Source organism: Elephas maximus, chromosome 4 (assembly GCF_024166365.1).
Source record: "Elephas maximus indicus isolate mEleMax1 chromosome 4, mEleMax1 primary haplotype, whole genome shotgun sequence".
Classification (NCBI taxonomy): Eukaryota; Metazoa; Chordata; class Mammalia; order Proboscidea; family Elephantidae; genus Elephas; species Elephas maximus.
Genome location: NC_064822.1, coordinates 110,378,032 through 110,393,928, shown reverse-complemented (window position 1 = coordinate 110,393,928; position 15,897 = coordinate 110,378,032). Strand labels below are relative to the sequence as shown.

The 15,897-nt window shown below is 39.3% G+C and overlaps 1 protein-coding gene across 3 annotated transcripts in view; it reads left to right on the top strand.

Annotated features, from left to right (window-relative positions):
- The first annotated feature begins 461 nt into the window (after nt 1-461).
- Nucleotides 462-15,897, top strand: part of TESPA1 (thymocyte expressed, positive selection associated 1) — a 40,748-nt gene continuing 25,312 nt past the window's right edge. Inside the window, exons 1-2 of one of the 3 annotated variants that reach the window (XM_049883364.1) lie at nt 462-523; nt 7,882-8,026. The gene's annotated coding sequence lies outside the window, so the exon portion shown is untranslated. The remainder of the gene's footprint in view (nt 524-7,881; nt 8,027-15,897) is intronic. The other 2 variants (XM_049883363.1, XM_049883365.1) reach the window with 2 other exon arrangements.

Genomic DNA, 15,897 nt, shown 5'->3' with positions numbered 1-15,897 from the left:
ACCATCTATGAGTGTTTCCTTTTTTTTTTTTTTTTTAAACCAAGTTTCTGGTATAGAAAGGAACCCTGCTAGCAGCCCTTTTTTCTTTTAGGTAGGGATAGATATCAAGTTGAAAACTATCCCCACATTTCTTGTTCCTCAAGTCCTTGAGGGTTTCCTAGACCCAGAAGGCTCCTGATTCCCATAGGCTAAATCCTCACCCCCTTCTTCCTTCACTGCACTTAGACCCACATCCTATGAGCCCCAGGCTCTGTCCTCTTCATGAGTTTGTAAAAAGCTGAGGCTCACTAAGTGAATCACACTTGAGACCACAGTGGGGCGCTGTGCTTCAAAAGTTTCACAGGCTGTCAGAAGGGAGCGGAACACAGGCTAACTGGTAGTCGAGCAATCCTGTGTTCACGGCCATCCGAGTACAATAAAGTTGTAGATGTTATTGCTGAATCTAGAGAAGACAGAACTGAAGGGGATGTAGTGGAGGATGAATTTCCCAAAACTAATTTCCTTGAGATGATCCTCAAAAAATGTAAGTAAAATAAAATAATCGGTAGACTGGATACTTTTGGGAAATAGAATACCCCTTCCTTTCAGGAGAGTCACAATTCATATCAATTTATTAAAAACCCAAGAAATTGTGCCTTAAAAAGCAGGTTTACCCTTCTTTAACCCACTATTTATCAAAATTATTCAATCACATTAGAGAGTAAGATCTCTGATAGTATTTTATCGTGTTCATCTTTATACTGCCCCAGGGTCTAATTTATTTTCTGATACAGAATAAAATGTAATTTGAATTGAATTATAATCTCAGATCTCTGAAGGAATACCCTCTGCAGAGGCCTGTCACAAACTCTTCTTTAATTCCACTGGGCTTACAAATAGGAAAGATAAGATTTAAGACATAGCAAGACGGAAGGAACTTCCCTGCAACTCACTGGAGTGATTCAGAGAACAGGTATGTTAAAAAAAAGTTAGAGAATCTCATTTTTTGAAATCATTTACCTTCAGAATATAGAAGCCAAGAGAAGGTACAAGATAGCCTTGGTAGACCCTTTTATATGCCTGGAGAAAGGTCAGAAAACCTTTCATTATCTTAACCACCGCTTTCTCCCCCTTAATTCCATCCACGCTCTCTCCCCACTAGTCTTTGGTAAGAACTGAGACTCACTCACTCCAACTCCCACATCAACAATCAGGGGGAACAGAATCAGTGAAAAACAGGCTTTTGCAAACCCCAGAATCTGAGGAAGGAGAAGGCTGAGAGCTGAGGTGGAAGCACATAACTTGCATTTGGACCCGGGTAGAGGGGCCCAGCTGCTGGGCCCAGAACAGAAGCTGTGAGCAGCAGCTTCTCCATCACGGGGCAGCCTCTAGTGGCAGCTGTCCTGGCACTGCCCCCAGGTACTGGGCAACCTGCCAGCTGAGCACTCAACTCCTCTGCTTCAGAACTTGTGCCCAACTCTAGCCCAGCTGTTTGATGAACACAAAACTGTTCTTATTTATCAGTGCTACCAGGCTACATATCTGGAGGACAATATCACTTAGTAGCAAATTTTACTTGGCTTTTCAATGCACAAGTTTTTTGTTGTTGTTGTTTATACATTTTCTATTACCTTTACAATGATTTTTGCCAAAGATCTGCTGCTTAATATTTTCATTTTCTATAATACACCACACATAGGTATAAGAGGGTAGAGAAAAATAGATAGTATAGTTATTATAGATTTCTAGAGCCAAAGAGAATATTAGAAAATATCCCCCATTTTGTTAGAAAAGGAAACTGATATTCAAATAAATTAAGAGACTATGATACAGCTAAAGTCTGGCTGCTCTTTTACTCCCAGTTCAGTATTTTTACTAAATGCCATAAAACACAAGGTAGGACACCCTGGAATGACAAACTGACCGTGTGATGAGGCACCAAAGTGCTGAAATACAGAGGCAGTAGAGAGCTAACTCATTATCCCATTTAGCATACGGGTTTTTTGTTTTTGTTTTTGTTTTTGTTTTCTAACCAAGGGAAAAATGAACTAGATAAAAAAAAACCTTCTGAAATCCTGAACTGCATCTAGTACAAAAAGGACAGTTGGCTGTGTTTTCAGGAAGTGTGTGGAATATTTAAAGACGTTGTTATCAGGTGCTGTTGAATAGATTCTGACTCAAAGTGACCCTGTGTGACAGAGTCAAACTGCCCAATAAGGTTTTCTAGACTGTAATCTTTACGGCAGCAGATCACCTGGTCTTTCTCCTGAGGAATCAGTGGGTGGATTCAAACTACCACCCTGTTGGTTAACAGCTGAGTGCTTAACTATTGTACCACCAGAGATCCTTGTCAAAGATATAGAGGCATGTCACATTTTCAGAGGATGGAGCAGGAATAAGATTGGGAGAGAAAACAAGAGATTGGGAGAGAGAGAGAGAGAGAGACTGTAACTAGCGAAGAGGACAAACATAGAAGATTCTCTTCTTCTTAGAATCTTACGCTTCACCCTCGTCCTGCAGCAACTGCTTGCAAATGAAGAAAACCTTTCTTTAAAAAAAAAAAATCACAAATAGTAATTTTCTTTTTTAATATTAACAATCTTCAGAAATTTAATTGTGAAATAGTTCGTTAGTGAATGAGGTAATTTTGACAGATACAGACACATAACAAATACAGATATATAACATGTTGGATAAATTGAAAACTGCTGTACCCAAGAGTCTTTAAAAAAAATAGCTATAATTTGTTGAGCATTTACCATGAGTCAGGCCTGGACTAAATACATACCTCTATTTATACAGCTTTGCAGCTACTCAAGATTTGATTATCCCCATTTTGCAGATGAGGAAACTGAGGCCTGGAGATGTTAATTAATGTGCCCAGGACTACAGAGGTACTCAGTGCCAGAGTCTGATTGCAAAGGCTGCTCTCCTAACCATGAAACTACCGAGGTTTGTCAGTGAGGGTACTATTGACATTTTGGCCAGGACAATTATTTCTCATGCTGAACAATCCCGCGCTTTCAAAGATATTCAGCATCTTTGACCCCCTAATAAGGAGCTAAATATCATAGTGACTTCCCATTGCTCTGAAAATCAAAATGTCCTCACGTATTTCCAAACTTCCTATTCTCAACACATTGAAAACAACTATTAAGAAAAATATTGCAAAATCCCAGAAACTTACAGTTAAAAAGAAGCTTAGAGTCTCAATAGTTTAGTTTCAGCAGTTAATTTGCACCAAAAAAAAAAAAAAAAGGAGAAAGAGAACCAGGGGATGCTGGTTGTTGTCAGGTGCCGATGAGTCATTTCCGACTCATAGCAACCTTATATACAACAGAATGAAGTATTGCCTGGTCCTGTGCCATCCTCACAATCACTGCTAGGTTTGAGCCCATTGTTGCAGCCACTGTGTCAAACCGTGTCATTGGGGGTCTTCCTCTTTTTCACTAACCCTCCACTTTACCAAGCATGAAATCCTTCTCCAGGGACTGGTCCCTCCTGATAACATGTCCAAAGTATGTAAAACAAAGTGTCACCATCCTTGCTTCTAAGGAGCATTCTGGCTGTACTTATTCCAAGACAGACTTGTTTGTTCATCTGACAGTTCATGATATATTCGATATTCTTCAAACATCATAGTTCAAAGGCATCAATTCTTCTTCAGCCTTCCTTATTCATTGTCCAGGTTTTGCATGCATATGAGGTGATTGAAAATACCATAGCTTGAGTCAGGAGCACCTTAGTCCTCCAAGTGATATCTGTGCTTTTTAAAACTTTAAAGAGGTCTTTTGCAGCAGATTTTCCCAGTGCAATACTTTATTCTATTTCTTGACTGCTGTTTCCATGCTCATTGATTGTGAATCCAAGTAAAATGAAATCCTTGACAACTTCAATCTTTTCTCCATTTATCATGATGTTGCTTATTGGTCCCGTTGTAAGGATTTTTGTTTTCTTTATGTTGTGGTGCGATCCATACTGAAGGCTGTAGTCAATCTTCATTAGTAAGTGCTTCAAGTCCTCTTCACTTTCAGCAAGGAAGCTTGTGTCATCTGCATATCGCAGGTTGTTAATTAGCCTTCTTCCAAACCTGATACTTCGTTCTTTTTCACATAGTCCAGCTTCTAGGATTATTTGCTCAGCATACAGATAGAACAAGTATGGTAAAAATACACAACCTGATGCACACCTTATCTTATTTTAAACCATGAAGTATTCCCTTGTTCTGTTTCAATGAATGTCTCTGTTCTATGTTATGGATTGAATTGTGTCCCTCAAAAATATGTGTCAACTTGGCTGGGCCATGATTCCCATATTGAGTGACAGTCCACATTTTTGTCATCTGATGTGATTTTCCTTTATGTTGTAAATCCCACCTCTATGATGTCGATGAGATGGGATTAGCAGCAGTTATGATAATGAGGCAGAACTTAATCTACAAAACTGGATTGTCTCTTGAGCCAATCTCTTTTGCAATATAAAAGGTAGAAGTGAGCAGAAACACATGGTGACCTCATACCACCAAGAAACAAGAGCCAGGAGAATAGTACATCCTTTGGACCCGGGGTCCCTTCACTGAGAAGCTCCTCGACCAGGGGAAGATTGACGATAAGGACCTTGCTCCAGAGCTGACAGAGAGAGAAAGCCTTCCCCTGGAGCTGACACCCTGAATTTCAACTTGTAGCCTACTAGACTGTGAGAGAATAAATTTCTCTTTGTTGAAGCCATCCACTTGTGGTATTTCTGTTATAGCAGCACTAGATGACTAAGGCAGTCTATGTACAGGTTCCTCATGATCACAATTAAGTGTTCTGGAATTTCCATTCTTTGCATTGTTATACATAATTTATTATGAGCCACACAGTCAAATATTTTTGCATAGTCAGTAAAACACAGATATACATCTTTCTGGTATTCTCTGCTTTCAGCCAAGATTCATCTGACGTCAGCAATGATAACCCTACTTCCTCATCCTCTCCTGAATCTGGCTTGAATTTCTGGCAGTTCCTTGTTGATGTACTGCTGCAATCATTTTTTTAATTATCGTCAGCAAAATTTTATTTGCATACGATATTAATGATTTTTTTGTTATAATTTCCACATTCTGTTGGATTGCCTTCCTTTGGAATGGGCACAAATATGGATCTCTTCCAGTCAGTTGGCCAGGTAACTGTCTTCCAAATTTCTTGGCATGGATGAGTGAGTGCTTCCAGCATTGCATCCATTTGTTGAAACATCTCAATTGGTGTTCCATCAATTCCTGGAGCTATGGTTTTTGCCAGTGCCTTCAGAGCACTTGGGTTTCTGTCTTAAATGCCATCAGTTCTTGATCATATGCTACCTCCTGAAACTGTTGGATGTTGACCAATTCTTTTTGGTACAATGACTCTGTATAGTCTTTCCATCATCTTTTGATGCTTCCTGCATCATTCAATATTTTGCTTATAAAATCCCTCAAAATTGCAACTCAAGGCTTGAATTTTTTATTTAGTTCTTTCAGCTTGAGAACTGACAAGTATGTTCTTTCCTTTTGGTTTTCTAACTTCGGGTCTTTGCAGGTTTCATTATAATACTTTACTTTGTCTTTGAAATCTTCTGTTCAGCTGTTTTACTACATCATTTATTCTGTTCATTTTACCTACTCTACATTTAATAGCAAAATTCAAGAGCAACTGAGTTGCATTCACTGTCAAAAAGAACATTTCAAAATCTATCCTGAAGTACAATGCTGTTTAAAAAACTAACAAACAAACAAACCGGTTGCCATTGAGTTCATTCCAACTCATAGCAACCCTACGGGACAGAGTAGAACTGCCCCATAGGGTTTCCAAGAAGCATCTGGTAGATTCGAACTGCTGACCTACTGGTTAACAGCAGAGCTCTTGACCCCGTCGCCACCAGGGCTCCATAATGATGGCATGATAGGATAATATCCATATGCCTACAAGGAAGACCAGTTAATACGACTATTACTCAAATTTATAAACCAACCATTAAGGCCAAAGATGAAGAAAATCAATATTTTTACCAACTTCTGCAATCTGATATTGATCAAACACGCAGTCAAGATGCATTGATAATTACTGGAGATTAGAATGTGAAAGATGGAAACAAAGATGAAGGATCAGTATTTCAAAAATATGGCCTTGGCAGTAGAAATGACACTGGAGATAACCTGATAGAATTCTGCAAAACTAAGGACTTACTCATTGGAAATAGTTTTTTTCAACAACATAAATGGGACTATACACATGGACCTCGACAGATGAAATACACAGTAATTAAATCAGTCACATTTGTAGAAAGAGACAAAGGAGAAGCTCAATATTATCAGTCAGAACAAGGCCAGGGGCAGACTGCAGGACACACCATCAATTGCTCATATGCAAGTTCGAGTTGAAATTGAAGAAAATTAAAACAAGTGCATGAGAGCGAAAGTATGACCTTGTATATATTCCAACTGAATTTAGAGCTATCTCAAGAATAGATTTTACGCATTGAACACTAATGATCAAAGACCAGAAGAGTTGTGTGATGACATCAAGGACATCATACACGAAGAAACAAAAGTTCATTTAAAAGACAGGAAAAAAAGAAAAGATCAAAATGGATGTCAGAAGAGACTCTGAAACTTACTCTTGAATATTGAGTAGTTTCCATTCCTACATGTAAATGAATGTGCTCCCCGTGTGTGTTTGTGTGTGTGTGTGACAGAGAGAAACAATTACTATTTTCCTCATATTATACTTGAATAAAATAATGTTCAAAGAACTTAAAAATTGGCTAAGCCAAAAATTTTATTTAGACTTCTTTCTACCATATTATTATTGGTATATTGTGGATATTCAATGAAGCTCTCCTATTGGCAAAAAAAAAGAATTTAGGAACATGGTAAAGAGAGACCCAACTGTAGTTATAGCTGTAAAATTAGAACAAAGAGAATGAATACGTAAAAATCAGTCACATTTAAGACATTTGTGCACTGTCTTTGACAATAAACATTGTGGTAAATATTTATAATCAAGTGGCTCAGGGAAGGAATCAGAATAAGATCAAGAAAGAGAGATAGGAAAATAACTGGAATCATGCAACTCAAACTAAGAGAGGAAAAAGGATTAGGAGACATTGGAGAAGTGGGGAGAATTATGGTCAATAATACTGAATGCTAACCAAGGATGAAGGTGATTGAGGATTAGAAAAAAACATTTTATAGTTCAATAAGGCTTGTTGGAGCTGAAAGCCAATAAATTGAAGATATTGTCAAGATGTAACAGATTTTTAAAAATGCAACCTTAAAAAACTCCTTGGAAAAACAATGTTTTATTAAAAAAAAGAAAAACTTGAAAGTGGATTGAACATAAAAACCTGTTAAAAAGTCAATACGGAAAAACTTGTTTACAATGGTATGAAGTATTTGAAAACAAGCTTCTAGGAAATTTACTAGAGTGTGAAAGAGTTATAAAAAGGGATCTTCTCTGGCTCAAATCCCTTTCAAATGTGTGATAGAGCTATATACATCTTCTCTGAGATAAATGTGACAAAATTTTTGAGAGAAGGCCTTCCCATTTTTATACACTCCTCAAGGACAGAAAGCTTTATTTACAACAGCAAGGTTTCAAGTATATGTTAGGAAGACTTTCCCATACACACAGCATTTAATGGGCTTTTTTACCTTTTCCTAAATAGGAAGTGATCTGCTGTTTTGTAAAGACCAAGGCAGTGCTCTGATAGGAAGGGCTCCTAGCTTTGAGCTCAGTGAGTTTAGATATTTTGTTCTTCCAGTCAGTCTCCTGAGCTAGAGCAAAGGATGTGGCTTGGGTAAGAGGCGGGGACTGTGCGTATGTGTGTTTATGTGTGTGTGTGTTTTCTCATTTCCGCTTCCCCTTTTCAAACTGGCAACAGCAGTTGAATGAGGACAGAAAGAAAGGCACAATATACAATATGATACTTTCTCACTGCCTTCAACTTTATCCCTATACCTGGGAAGGGGCTTGGCCCAGCTGTGAGAACCACCTCTCCTCAAACTTGGCTCCCTCCCAGTGGACAGGTAAGTACAGCTTTCACCTCAGTTTTAAGGCTGTCTTTTTTGATTTAGAAGGATGCTAGTAGATGGGATAAAATAGGTCAGAGAGAGGACCAGCTGTGCAGAAAAGGGAAAATTGAGAGAAACACTCCCACACCCTTGACCTCAACCTTAAAAAAATTCATAACCATGCCTTTCAGAACAAGGAGGTCCCTTTACTTTTTTCCGTTACCTCTTAACAAAGGAACCCTGGTGGTGCAGTTGTTAAGCACTCGGCTGCTAACCAAAAGGTTGGCAGTTCATACCCCCCAGCGTCTCCATGGAAGAATGACGTGCAGTCTGCTTCCATAAAGATTACAGCCTTGGAAGCCGTATGGGATGGCTCTACTGTCCTATAGGGTCGCTATGAGTTGGCATTAACTTGAAGACAACAGGTTTGGATTTTTTGGTTTTCTTAACAGAGAGGTAATTCTAAAGTCACAAAACATGGGTTCCCCGGATGACCTGAATTAATATTTAGACATTTTTCTCACCTGAGAAGTTTCTTGTTGCACGTGCTTTTGTTGTAATTTCAATCTGATTCTAACTTTGAAAGTTCTTAAGGACTAATGTCTCCTAGTTTCATTGCAGATCCTATTCTAGTGCCCATCACTCTGACAATTGGGAATGCCTAATCTAAATTAATTTTGCTTTCTGTGAATCTGAACTCTTTCTTCAAAAGCTATAGAAGAAAGTTGTTGAGATTAACTTCAGCAAGATACATTGAGTCTAGACATGAGGGAGGATTTGCACAGCTAGGCAATGTCATGCCAAATTAACTGGGAGACTAAAGATATAAAACCACCTGTCAGGATTGATTTTCAGGCTATCTCAGAGATGGATAGATGGATACGTTAACCTTTCAATGACCTGCATAATACTAGGCGTCTGTGCTCATCAAGGGGTCCCTAGGTGGTGCAAATGGTTAACGTGCTTAGCTGCTAACCTTAAGGTTGGCAGTTTGAGTCCACCCAGAGGCACCTTGGAGGAAAGGCCTGGTGATTTACTTTTGAAAAAGCAGCCATTGAAAACCCTATGGAGCACAGTTCTAGTCTAACACACATGGGGTTGCCATGAGTCAGAATCAATTCAACAGCAACTGTTTTGTTTTTTTGTGCTTGTCAAATACCACTTGTCTTAGTGGTAGCCAGGCTGAACACATCACCACCTACATGAGTTTTGGGGAAGGTACAGGAGGTGGAAAAATACTCCACGATGGGGTTTTCCCATGGCCCTGCTATGCTACTGAGCTCACCAGTGGGTGGGGGGAAAGAGGTGTGTCCCCAGGGCAGATCAAGGACAAGATAAGAGAACCCCACAGAAGTAATTTGGCAAGACCCTAAGGGTGTGGAAGAGATACCCAGGAAAGCCCTAATGACTCTGTTTATGACAAACGGTCCCTGAGTAGAAAGGCAAGGGGACTTTCTGGACTGTACAGGGCAGTGCCTAGGATAGGAAGTTGGAAACTTTCATCTTATGTGTCCAAGCTTCAGGCTCAACAGTTGTTACCCTGGAGCGGTTAGAACTAACTAAAGACCTGGTGTGATTCTCCAGTGACATGAGGCATTATTAGGAAGAGGAGGAAAACCCATTGCCATCAAGTTGATTCCGACTCATAGCAACCCTATAGCACAGAGTAGAACTGCTCCATAGGGTTTACAAGACTAGAAATATTTACAGAAGCAGACTGCCACATCTTTCTCCTGCAGAGCAGCTAGTGGGTTCAAACCAAAAGGTTGGCAACAGAGCACTTAACCATCCTAGCACTAGGGCCCCTTCCAAAGGAGGGAAAGCCAGGTTTATTATCTATCTCTGCTAAGAATACTATCAGAGATCACAAGCTAAAGCTATATAACAGGAAGGATGTGAGGAGGTCTAACAAATGATTTCTTATTCACAGGCACCCAAGGGAGTTTAGAAATTCTTTACAACCATACTAATAACACTTTCTCATGTTTCATTTGGTGTTTTGAAAGATGCAATTCTGTAATTAAGAATTACGTAGTGGCCAGGGAAACCCAATGCAGCCATTTTCAGTTCAAGGTTTATAATCTGGACTCTGAAAGAAAATGAAGAGGGTTTGGTCCCAGCACAGACCATGAGTCACAAGGCCCACTCCGGGCTACAGTAAAGGGAAAAAAATCAGACATTTGTTTCCACTTGCTGATTGACAACTGTTCTGTTTTCCACTTAAAGTTTAAGACCAAAGTGGGTTTTCCAGTAACTCTGTGCTCTGCCCACACCCAGGCCTAACAAAGAGTGAATTAAACTCAGATTTTGCATTGAGATTAGAGTTCAATCAAATGAGCTAAGAGATGAGGTTCAGAAGAGGTGGTGCAGATATAGAGAAAGAAAACAGAAAAAAATAAAAATGAGCATATATAGAAAGAGCTTCATTACCAAAGAATTAGCAGTAAAAAATTAAAGATGTAAGTTCACAGCACTAACTCAATGGTCGAAAAATCTGCTCATTCTCTCTCCTGCCTCAAGACTGAACCATCTGTAAACCACCCCAGATGAACGGCTGTTTCTTGTTCTTAATGTCTTTTTAGCCCGTAAAGATGAAAACATTTAGTGTGTCTCAACACTGGGAGCTTACAGTTACTTTTTTCCAAATGCATAAGTTTACTATTTCTTTCAACAGTTTATAAGCCTTCCATTACACTTATTGAACATTGTGAAGGTGGAAGCAAAGAGGAGAGAAAAAGAGATCTCAGATGGTTTTATTTAGATATTTGTTCGGCTAAACTTATTTGTGGGGCAGAAGGTGTGCGCAGAGAGGGGAAAAGGAGTTATATTGATCGATGGGCGTTTATCTTGGTATTATTTATCAGATAACATTCTCCTTCCCTGGATCAATGGAGCACGCTGAATCTCTCTGTCATTGTGCTCCACTGAAAACCTCATGGAGCACAGTTCTACTCTGACACACGTGGGATCACCATGAGTGAGAAGTGAATCAAGGGCAACTGGTTTGGTTTTTGGTTTTCTTTCCTGAAATAGGTTGAACTGTTCCCTTAGACCATAGAAATCTCAAAAACAACTCTTCATCCCTGCTCAAATGGTATACTCAGAGTCATTTTTGTTCTGACGATCTCCCAAAAAACAGCGACATAGAGGAGCGTTAGAAATTAGAAACTTATTTCTAGTCTGTGAAGGAATGTGAGAAACTTTGTGGGTTGGGGATGTGTAAATCAGGGACAATCAATTTGGCTTGATGTTGAATTTGTCCTGTCCACAAACAGAGAAATATAGGTTGTCTAGAGTCCCCCATTGTCCTTTGCAGTAGTCTTGGTGTGTGTGTTGCTCTGAATGTAGATTTTTTGCACCTCATCATGGAAACTCCGTTTCCTTTTTCAGTCCTCCCACACTTGCTCTCATTCTCATCTCCAATTCACAAGCACTGCCTTGGTGTGTAAGCACAATAGTGACCGAGGAGAAAAGAGGTCTTTCTGAGTACATGTCCGTGGAAGGAGTCCCAGAGTGATGAAGACAAACCCCGTTTAAGCCTTGGAAACCAAATGGGATGAGAAAAAAGCCATATAATATAAACAAAGAAAGCACAAGTCTGGGACTCATAACTTGTGTGTTTGGATCCAATTTATACCACTAACTTTCTTTGTGACCTCAGACAAGTCTCTCTCTTCCTCTCTTTTGCTTTCTTATTCTGCCCTTCAGTTTCCTCAACTGCAAAATGAGTGGTCAAAACTCAGATCTCTTTCAGCATCAGGTAAGAATAAAGGACCTGTTTGTTGCTTATTTTTTCATTTCTGCTTAACAGCACCAGCCCCTTTTCATCATCTGAATTTTACATACACTGTGGTACCTTGTTGCTCACCTTTGTTGCTCCTTCTTTCCTTATTTCTGAAAATGTTCCAACTTCAGTCAGACTTAGGCTGAAGGGATATTATTGATAATAATAGTTATCATTTATTAAGTACCTCCTATTTTTTTTTTTTTTATGTATCAGGGGCTTAGTATACATTATTCAATTTTAACTCCCAATAACCCAACAAGTTTGTTACATTATCTGTTTTACATATGAAGAAAGTTTGATATAGATGTTGTTGGTAGTTGCTGTTGAGTTGGTTCCAACTCATGGTGACCCCATATAAAACATAATGAAATGTTGCCCTGTCCTGCGCCATCTTTACGATTGTTTGCATGTTTGAGGGCATCGTTGTGGCTATTGTGGCTGCCTTCCAACATAAGGGACTCATCTTCCAGCACTATATTGGATAATATTCTTGTGATCTGTAGGGTTTTCATTGGCTAATATTTGGAAATAGATCACCAGGCCTTTCTTCCTAACCTGTCTTAGTCTGGAAATTTCACTAAAACCTGTTTACCATGGGTGACTCTGCTGGTATGTGAAACACTGGTGGCATATCTTCACGCCCCACAGAAACATGCAAGCCACCACATTATGATAAATTGACAGATAGGCAGTGGTCAGATATAGAGGGGATAAGTACTTTTACCAAGGACACATAGTCAATAGGTAGACAGAACTGGGATTCCAACCAAGACTTACTCTTATTCCAAGGCCCATGCTCTTTCTACCATTTTACTTTTTATGAACTTATAAATAAAACTCTGGACTTAAGATAATAATAATACTAAGCATAGGCCATTCTTAGTGAGCCCTTTAAAAATATTCCATGGTGAAGCATCTGTAAGCAGAGATGACATTTAGTAGATACAAATCAGTAGGCCCATCCCGTCACTATTGAGTCTATTCTGACTCATAGCAAAGCTATAGGACAGAGTAGAACTGCAGCATAAAGTTTCCAAGGAGTAGCTGGTAGATTCGAACTGCCAACCTTCTGGTTAGCAGCCATAGCTCTTAACCACTTGGCTACCAGGGCTCCATAACCATTGTTAAATAGTGTGAATACCATAACCAATCTGAAAAAAGTATATAATTCCAGGCAGTCTTTCTTCTGTCAACTAGAATCTGGTGGGCCCTTGCTGCTACAACCACTCTGTAAGCTGGAGAAAGCCAAGCTTGCTTCATAATCACCTGCTTGGACTGGAGAAGGAAAACTGTGTTTATAAGACAAACAAAGAAAGTACTTTCTTACTAAGATTATCACGAAGTTAAATATAAATTACATTGGGTATATGCTGCCTTTTCCATACTAAACTATAAGACTGAGAGTTTACATAATCTATAAAATGGAGAATTTGTTAAAATAATTTCTTCTTTCCTTTATCCCAAATTACATTTACCACTGACACTTAGATGGTGATACTAGGTTATTTTCTCATTCTGTTATTAGTGAAAAGACTATACCACGTGGAGTCAGACCAACCTGAGTTTAAATCTCAGCGCTAGAAGGTTCTAAATATGTGACCTTGGACAAGTTGCATAGCTCTCTGCACTCAAGGAACAACAATTAGCTCAAATGTGGTTAACAGGATTAAGTGAGGTAGCTTGTAGGAAGGTTTTATGGATAAATTTTATGTTAGGCATCCTAATTACTTATTGCTGTGACTTTATCTGTCTCTTGTCTGTTGCTTTGACTTGCCCATGTCAACGTGTAGTGTATCTCAGGCTGCATCTCTAAAAAACAGAGGCTGGAAGTATGTGGTGTTCTCAGTGTTGCATTAATGACATACCCCTAAAAGTTCTCTACTGCTACTACAGTTATTGCTGATGATGGTGATTTTTGTTGAAAGATGCTCATTTCGCATGTCTTAAACAACTCCCTAGTACTGAACCACTAAAGATAATTTCTCTTATCCAACCTCAATGCTGTCTACCGTAAATCCTGATTTTCACTATAACATATTCAGAACAAGGAGAATTCGCTCCTCTGCTACCTGGTTGTAGTCAGAGTCCAGAACTCTTGGCAGATTGTATAGGATTTGGAAATTGAACCTCTAAAGAAATATAGGAAAGAGGAAAGGTAGCAGAGAGGAAAAAAATAAGGCTTTGGGGTGATTTAGGCAAGAAGCAAGAGAACTGGTATAGGGTAGGAAAGTAGGGAGAGATGATAGGAGGCTTCAGACTTCACCGAAGATAGATTAAGAACAATATTATAATATAAACCAGAAGCAAGAAAGATGGTAATCAGATTCCAGAAGGGACTTTTGCTTAAGGAAAACTTGAGTGGAAAACTCTGGCGAAAAAATAGAGAGAGAGAGAGATTTATTTATTAGATACGAGAATTTGATAATTTAAGCCTTATAAATTCAGTTAGACTTGGGTGACCCCTATGTTATATCAATAAAGGATTGGCAAGACTATGTCCTAGGCCTTTTCCTATTTAGTGTATGACATACACTAAATATATGCATTAGGATCTGAGACTATGAGGAAAGTGAAGTGCACTTGTCCTAACACACATACTAAAACCAAACCAAACCTCTTGCCATCAAGTCGATTCTGACTAATAGCGACCTTATAGGACACAGTGGAACTGCCCCATAGAGTTTCCAAGGAGAGTCTGGGGGATACGAACTATCGACCTTTTGGTTAGCAGCCATAGTATTTAACCACTACAATCACACACATGCTATCTATCACATGCTAATTTCTAGAGCCAGTGTGATTCTTACTCCTACGCAGGTACAGCATTTACTGGGCCCCTTCTGATGCAAAGTCCTGTGCTAGCCCTGAGATGGGTTGAAAGGAGAGGTTGCAAGGATTGGTGCATAATGATGAGAAAGGTAGCCATTTAACCACCTTATTGAATATGTTGCAGGCTCTTGTGCTAGTTGCTTAAAGTAGGTAAAAGGGAGGAGATGACTTGACTGGAACAAATTTATAACCACTGGTACTGGAGATAAATTTAAACAACTTTGAGTTCCACCAATTAAACTTTCTAAACAGTGAAACTGATGTCCAAATAGAAAATTTAATTGATTTGCCAGAAGTCAGTTAATTGGGAGGAAAGGTTGGAAGAATGTCCAAGTGTCCTGATTCCTAATCAGTACTTTTTTCACTGCACTAAACCCCATCATACTTACATGTATACTTTTGTATAACTTACTCGGAGAGACTTCACCATGCTTTGCTATTATCCTTCACAGCTATCTTGACAGCTGAGCTATTTTGACAGCTGTGTGCACCCGTCCCTGGGTTCTTCCCGACACTCTCACTGCTGAAGTGCTCATCTGATAATCATTTGTCACTTCCTCTAGATTTCCAAAAATACCCAGTTTCTTATCTCCCAGCAGCATAGTTTCCTTCTGTTACCACTAACTAGGCACTCTATTTCTCCCTGCCACCTAATATTTCTGTACGTAGAATATTGCCATCTAATACCCAATAAACAGGTCTCTACAACCCAAGTCCAGTAGAGACAGGGAAAATTAGTTTATTCAATTCCCCAGTCCTGTGTCTAGTACATCACAGTTGTAAAGGTAAGCTTAGATATACCAGGGCTGGCTTTATGGAGGAAGGTGATTAAGATCTGGGCTTTGCAGGTTGAGTGGGGGCAAAGACGGAACAGTAGGTAAGGGGAGAGAAAAAGAATATGAGAAAACCAAAACCAAACCAAACCCATTGCTGTTGAGTTGGCTCCTACTCATAGCGACCCTATAGGACAAAGTAGAACTGCCCCATAAGGTTTCCAAGGAGCAAGTGGTGGATTCGAACTGGCGACCTTTTGGTTAGCAGCCATAGCTCTTAACCACTACGGACTGGGATTAATAAGGAGCTTATGGATTTTCAGGGGAAATTCACTGTATGGGTGTGATATATTTTGAAAGACGTGAGAGGAATGTAGAATAGATTCATATCACAGATGTTGAAAATCTAGTAGAAGCCTTCATCAACTATCTCAGTTACTGAGATTCTGGCACTCTGCTAGGCATTATGGTGGTTCAGCTGTAAAATGCTAAGTCCA